Consider the following 7,845-nt stretch of genomic DNA (forward strand, 5'->3'; position numbering starts at 1 on the left):
ATAGATTCAACAATGTCATTCCTAATGTCTTAACAGTAACTTACTATTTTAGAGACAGGAATACTGAAGTTTAGGTGATAGCTCTTGTTAAGTAGTTACTAGTAAAGTATGATACAAAATAAAATCAGCATGTGTTCCAGGCTGTGTTTTTCTGTTCTGGGGCTAAGAAGATCCTGCCAGACTGGATCTGAAAAGGAGTGATGCCTTGAGCTTCGAGCCATAGGAATGTCTCAAATCCCTGGCAGTGAGAATCCAGTCAGGAACCAGACAGTAGGCGCCAGCGCCACAACCACCAGTGATATGGCCACAACCAGCCCAGAAGAATCTGGTGCCACCACCCTGCCCCACGCCATAATCATTCAAGGAGTAAATATCTATTGAACAGACGCCTAAGTACCAGGTTCTGTTTAAGTCCCTTCTGAGAGGCTCAATTTTGGAACTCTACACCTGCGACTTGACCCGTGTTTGCTCCTTCAGAGATTTTGGAACTGGACTCTTTGCCTGCCACTGAGTTCACTCCAGAGGGAAAAAATACAGTAACGGAAATAACAGCAACTGCCACATTAACTCTGGGAATGCCAGCGACATCTGCAGCTGTTAACAGGCTCCAGTTTAGAACTCAGAAGTCCTGCAGCAAACGCGGCACCATTGACTCTACCTATTACTTCTGCTCAGCTGGTGGTGGCACTGTTTTGTCTACTCTGACATTAATCCAGAAGCTTCCATGGGATTTACTCCAAAAAATTTGGGTGGACTGACAGCAAAAACTGCAACTGCATCAACAACCCTCTCTCTAGGGTTGGCTAGACTCATACCTAGACCCAGACTTAGACTCACATGTACACTTACACTTATACATAGCTGCTTTGGCAGGTTTGCTTTTTCAACGTACAAGCACAACAATCAAAACTTAAACAGGAATGGGGCACCTGAGCGGCTCAGTCCATTAAGCGACTGACTCTTGATTTCGGCTCGGGTCATGATCTCAGGGTCCTGAGAAGGAACCCTGTGCTGGACATGAAGCCTGCTTAAGATTCTCTCTCTCTCTCTCCCTCTCCCGCTCCCTCCCCCCATCTCCCGCTCCTGCACTGCTCTTTAAATTAATTAATTAATTAATTAACTAATTAACTAAAAACCTAAACAGGAGGATATGGGCATGATGTTGGCATCTACTGTGGCTACTTCAGACATGGCCAGTGAAGACCTTCGTGGTGTAGATTCTAGTAGCTCATAATATAAAAGGAGTGAGAAAAGAGGACCATGACCAGAAGATAATAAAGCACAGAAGGATGAAAATCTCCCTCATGTCATTTGCCAGGATATGGAAAATCTTAAGAAATTTGTGAAGGAACAAAAATGAATACAAAGGAAGAAAAAATTAAGCCAATGGTTAAAGTTTAAGAAGATATTAAGGCTTTAAAGCAGTTTCGGCCATCAGCTGCACATAGAGCTTTCAGAACTCAGGCACTGCTACCCAGACTTCCAAATAAAAACACGGCTTCTGCCGACTATGTCACGACCATGGCTCAGCAGTTTCAGGCGTAGTTTTGATGTGGTGTGAAGTGGTGGGGTTCAGAGCCGATGGCCAAGAAAGAATTCTTTGGTGCAAAAAGGTGGTTTTATTAAAGCACAGGGACAGGACCCATGGACAGAAGGAGCTGCACTGGGGTCCTGAGGAGTGCCTGATCGATTATCTACTTGAGAGTTGGGGGCGGTAAAGACAAAGGGAAATTTCCCAAAGGACTTTCACACACTAAAGAAGACTCACAGGATTCTGGAGGCCTAGCTACTGTCAAGGTAGGGTGTTTTTTCCCTCTAGCAGAGCAGTAAGACGGGAGTTTCTTGGAGGAATGTTCTACTCTGTCTGCCTCAAGTATTTGTCGACGGGCTGCAGGTTATAAAGACGTTTAATTTTATCTACATTTTCTTCTGCCTTTGCTTCCCACATCAATTTCAGCAGTACAGACAGCAGATTGAAGAGGTAGAAAACTGTCTTGTCATTCAAGCAAATAATTCCCACATAACCACCCAAGATTTATCAAGGGCTCTGCAGAAAACCTACCAACGTTTGTAGCTTTGGCCATACAACTCCAGTCTCTTACTAATAAAAGTGTAGAAGTGCTCAGAGCCATACCCCCTCTACAGAAACATGTTGGGAAATGGTATAGATGTGTTTGAAGTCAGGCCAGCAGAAGCTAAGAATGGCAGAATGCACCCAGAGCTACTACCAGACCCAGGCTTCTCAGCAACATGCAAATGAAGCCGCCATCACCTCCTCAGCAACACTTAGCGTAGCAAAGATGGTGACGGGTCCTCAGCCATTTCTGAGCTATGGTTTAGCACAGATTCAACACAAGCATTGGCACGGACTTGCCAGCAAGTGACTTAGGGTCTTCAAACTGAAAGTTTTGGAACGAGATCTTGTTTTAGAAAAAACACTGCGGAGGCCACATTTGGGTTTGGAAAAATAAATAAAGCTTCAGTAATCTTAGTGCAAGCTTTGGCATCTCAAGTACATCTGCATTTAACTTCCACAATTCTGGCATCACCATACCCGTGGGCTGGACATACAGGATGCCCGATCTTGTCTCTGCAGGTTTTGGAACAGGAGGGGAATTCCTTCAGTTGAAGAAACCCCCAGCTGGAAAGAAAACAAGAAAAATAATAAATATATGAGTTGAGGTGTTAAGAGAATCCATGGTAGCATTGTTCATTTTGAGCCTATTTTTCTAAAATTGATACAGTAAATTGTACCTCTGGAAGATTTATAAAGTTCTGATATTTCTTTCCTCCTCTGGAATTTTGAATTCATACTGATCAACTTTGTTCTTGTGACTATAAAACCCAGTAGTGTATTTTTCTTTATTTTTTAAACAACTATCTGATTACATCTCTGCCCAGTAAAGCCCATTATTTAGCCAAGTGTTAATAGCTGTGTTTTTGTTGATAAGGGTGACATTATGTAAATATACACTTACTTGTTTCTCCTAGAGTAGAAAAGACTTCTAGTGTTTATAGTTGAATCAATTTTTATTTTGATAAAAGTCTCTTGAACTACACTGAAGGACATCTTTTATATGGACTAATATTCACATTTGTGCATATGTATAAAATATGAATTTATAGAAAGAAATTCTTGTCTCAAACTGTTTCCCTTTTCTAAGGGTATTTTATTTTTCACAGTTAAAACTTCACACGTCAGTGTGTGGAGATTGAATTGGAAGCACAAAGTCATTGCAATTAGTTGCTTAAAAACTGGCCTGTTGGGCTGACTCAATTTCATTGTCTTTAGTCTTCCATTTTTTGTTCCACACTGACCTTTGGCAGCCTCTCCAAAAGAAGAATGCTGTGCATCTTGTCAAACAAACTTTTATTATCCTATATTGATTACCTTTAGGATAGTTATATAACTTTTTTTTTCCCCCCACATGGAAGATGGACCTTCAGGAGCCTATATAGAGGATTGACTGCATGCAGGTAAAAGATGTACTATTACTTTAGTGGAAACTTTATGAGATCTTCGAATGCAGAGTTATTTCTTACATGGCTATTAATATTGACCCTAAATGGAGTGGCTTGTAGGTCCTTTAATATCGTAATGGTTTAATGTAAGATACAGAGGCAATACATTTAAAAAATGGTTTTTGTAACAACTATGAACTCTTTCCAGTCTTATCAGTGACCACAGAGCCAGATAATAATGTGCAGGCAAGTCAGGCTGCCTCTGGGTAATGTGCCTGTAATAACATTAATAAAGGAATGAGAGTCGATAAAAAGGAGAGCCCTTTGAAAGAGAACTGCCTTGCCCCTAATTTAAGAGAAAAACAATTAGATTGACCTATTTACCTTTCAAATGCAGTTTCCAGATGTAATCTGAACATGGAATGCCATTGAAGATGGTTTAATTTTTTTATGTAGGTTTAATAGTATGTATTAAGTGAATACTTTCAGAATCGTCTTCACCCAGGCACTATTTTGCTAAAACAGATACTGTACATATATATATGTTTGTGGTAAACATTAGCTGGTTTTGATTATAAGTGTTGTAAAACTGTTTTATCTGCTTATAGCAATGATTGGCTTTTCTGACAAATGTTTGCAACTTGATACATTAAAATTAGAAAAAATTATTGCTTTCTGAGCACTGAACTTGTTTTCACTTTTTGATACTTCTCTATTATTACAATTCCCAAGATCAGACTGTGAAAAAGGGCATGAAAAAGTGTGATTTTTGTGATTTGTGATTACTATCAGAATGAAGTGCACAATTACATCAACATTTTTTAAAAGAAACTTTCACTGGTCTGAAAAAATCCAAATATATTTTTTTACTTTCCAAAATGTAATTTGCATTTTAACATATTAAACGGCGTGAAGTTTTGTAATATAGTAATTCATGATAGGAGTTTAAATGGGTTGTCATTGTCCTCATTGTCTTCACTTTGTCCAGAGTCTACCATCATGTAAACAATAAAATTTAATGTGTCAGTTGTTAAAAATAAATTTGGTATATTCAAAGAAGATACGTTGAAGGATTTGCAAGTCATTGAGATATATTGTGTAGTATGGCTTTACAATCTTTGCTTTTTGGTGATAGGGCACTCGTCTTAGTCACCCATGTCACTGGCCAGAAGACCTGTAGGGCTGATATAATTGATCACGTTGACTAAGGACCTTGGTTGATGTGATTGACTGACTACCTGACTGACCTACAACCAGCACTGTAAACTCCCTTTACCATTATCATAGGCTTTCAGCACTGGTGCACCATACGAAAAGTCAAAGAATCATATAGTTCAGAAAATTTGACTTATTTCAAACTGGTACATTATTAAACACAGAAACACCTCCTTTCCATTACAAATTCTACAATGCTCAAGGGCTGTTGTCACATTATGACATTCACTATGACATCTACTCCAGAGGGTATTGCTTCATTTTCCCTTGTGTCAAAAATTATATAACTTCTACATATGAACTGAGAAATTTGAAATAATCTGTGACAAAATGAGTGTGGTTTATCAAGGGATGTCCCCACCCCCACCCCTGTTTAACAGATAACAACTTGCAAGGTAACAGAAAGCTGTAACATGGGCTAGTTCTGCATAATCATGGGGAGAAAATTACCTCCGTGGCCTCCAGATCCCTGCTGTCTAGATAGTTCTCCCAATTCCATCTGAAGTCACTCTCAATATATGCAAAGTCTCACTTTCAATTAGGAATGATCAAGGGAACAACAAAAAAGCAGCGCTAGCACAGCCTTCACCACTAAATCCTAATAGGGAAGGCCAAAATAGGGCTTGCTGCTGCCAAAGTATCAAGACTCAGATGCACAGATAGGTCTTGATTAGAGAAAGGAGAGGGATTTTGCAATTTATGTTACAAGAGAAATGGAGCAGATAGTCTGACCATGGTGATTTGGGTCAGGTGTGTGCAAACGTGCCGGGCACCAGGGAAGTCCTTGCTTCTTACTTTCTTCTTTGCTGTTTCTCTAATACCAACCTGCTTTTTGTTTGTTCATTTATTTATTCCACAGATGCTTATTTTTTATCTTCTTTTAAAAATTATTTTAAAACCTGGGCATAAGGACTATTGAACACGTCACTGAGTAATTTATAATAAATGTTTTGCCATTGCCAAATAATTTTTAAATCTGATACCATTGCATTATCTTTTCTTATATAAATCTACTATCAGTGCTCTTCTTAACTTTTAAGGTGTGTGAATCATATGAAGGTCTTATTTAGATGTAGATTCTGATTCAGTAGGTTTCGGGGGATGAGAAGATGCTGAGTTTCTACATCTCAAATGAATCCCCAGGTCTGCTGTTGCTGATTGTCTATAGACTACCCTTTGCATAGCAAAGATTAAACTATTTTTTCACCCTCTTTTACAGTTTTTAAGTTTAGTACCATTATAATCTCAAGACTCAATGCCTCATTATGATCTTTGAAAAGTTTTATCTTTTACTTCCCTTATCCTATTAGTCTCCAAACTTGCTACAGTTTTACTTTGTGATGCTTCATATGCCTGTCATTTCCTTACCACTATGCTTTCCTAATCCATGTCACTTCATGTTATAAATGTTTGTTGATCATTTACAGCATTTCAGCCACTGAAACTGTATCAATAGACAATGTCCCTGTTATCCCAGATTTCAGTTTTGCCTCTCTAATTTCTAGTGTCTAGCCCCAATTTCTTTCTTTCACTTATTTTGCTGTACAGTATTTTTTTGCTCATCTCAAACAGCTTCATAACTCCTTCTCCATGCACATGTCTCCCCACTTCACTACAAACTTAGAAGTTTAATGAGTAGAAATTAGGAGGACTTTTCATAATCAAATGTACATTATGGCTGATGGTCAATATTAGCAAGACACAGGATGTTTCGTTTTATCTCCCCTACTCTGAAGAATCTGAAAGACTTGCAACATCCTCCTAAAATATAACTAAGATGGGATTTGGAGCATATTGAACTTTGAGGACTTCCATTGTATAGGGTAGAAACAGGACTGGTGTATAAGGAAAAGAGGGTATTAAAATTAAAAAAAAAAGTTTCATGGAAATAATTAAGGAGGGAAGATTGAGGAGAGAAGAAAAAGAATTTCGAATTTCCACCAAAAGCAGACACCACCAAGTAGACCTTAGAGGTAACTGAATGGGATAGATCAAGGAATATTTATGCAAAACCTTCTGGATGACATAAATTTTTATAATAGGCAATTTTGTAAGGCCTTCTACCAGAAAGCAATAAACAATATAATTCATTTAATCATATCACAATTTAATGATATAATAACAAAAATGTTTCAGGTAAGTATAAATGGCCCTAGATTTGGGGATATGATATATTTTACAACAGAGTTTTAAAGAGAAAATGCCCAAAGCTGCATCTTATTTGAAGTTCTGTTTCTGCCCCCATTATTCACTCCCTGTTAAGTAAAAATTATTTTATCTTAACACAGTTTTTCACAACTGTTTCTAGAAAATGGAAGAGGAGGAAACACTTTCCAGCTCGTTTTATTAGGGCAGTAGTACCATGATAGCAAAACTAGACAAAGGCAATACAAAAAGATGAAAACTACAGGGCAGTATCTCTTATGAACTTAGACTCAATATACCCTTAGTCATGACCAAGTGGAATTTATTCCAAGTATATAGGGCTGATTTAACATTTGAAAACCGTCAGTGTAATTCACCATATGAACAGACTGAAAATGAAAAATCATCTGCTTATTTCAATTGATACAGAAAAAAAGCATTTGACAAAATTCAACCCCCATTCATGATTAAAAAAGAAAAATTCTCAGCAACTTAGGAATAGAGTGGAACTATCTCAATGTGGTAAAGATCATCTACAAAAAACCTGCAGATTTTTTTTTCTTAAAAGTAGGCTCCATGCCAAGTGTGGAGCTCAGCATGGGGCTTGAACTCAGGACCCCGAGATCAAGACCTGAGCTGAGATCAAGAGTCAGATGTTTGTCCTACTGAGCCACCTAGGTGCCCCCAAACCTGGAAGATTCTTAAAGATGACAGACTGTGATCAGAAAGAAAGATGTTCAGACTCACCACTTACTCAATATAGTACTGGGAGTTCTAGCCAGTGCAATAAGGAATAAGTAAATAAATAAATGACACAAAAATTAGAAGGAAAGAATAAAACTACCTCTGTTTGAAGATGATATATTGGCAATGTAAAAATAACAATAAATCTAAAAAACAACAACAAAACTCCTAGGACTAAGAGGTCAGTTCAGCAACTTACAGGATGTAAGATTGACACACAAAAATCAAGTATATTTCTATAGACTAAACATAAATACATGGAGACAAAAGTTAAAGGTA

General features: G+C 37.9%; 1 pseudogene; it reads left to right on the forward strand.

Annotated features, from left to right (window-relative positions):
• The first annotated feature begins 225 nt into the window (after window positions 1-225).
• On the forward strand, window positions 226-2,676 carry LOC110573061 (annotated as a pseudogene).
• Window positions 2,677-7,845: the final 5,169 nt, after the last annotated feature.

This window comes from Neomonachus schauinslandi, chromosome 2 (assembly GCF_002201575.2).
Source record: "Neomonachus schauinslandi chromosome 2, ASM220157v2, whole genome shotgun sequence".
Lineage (NCBI taxonomy): Eukaryota > Metazoa > Chordata > Mammalia > Carnivora > Phocidae > Neomonachus > Neomonachus schauinslandi.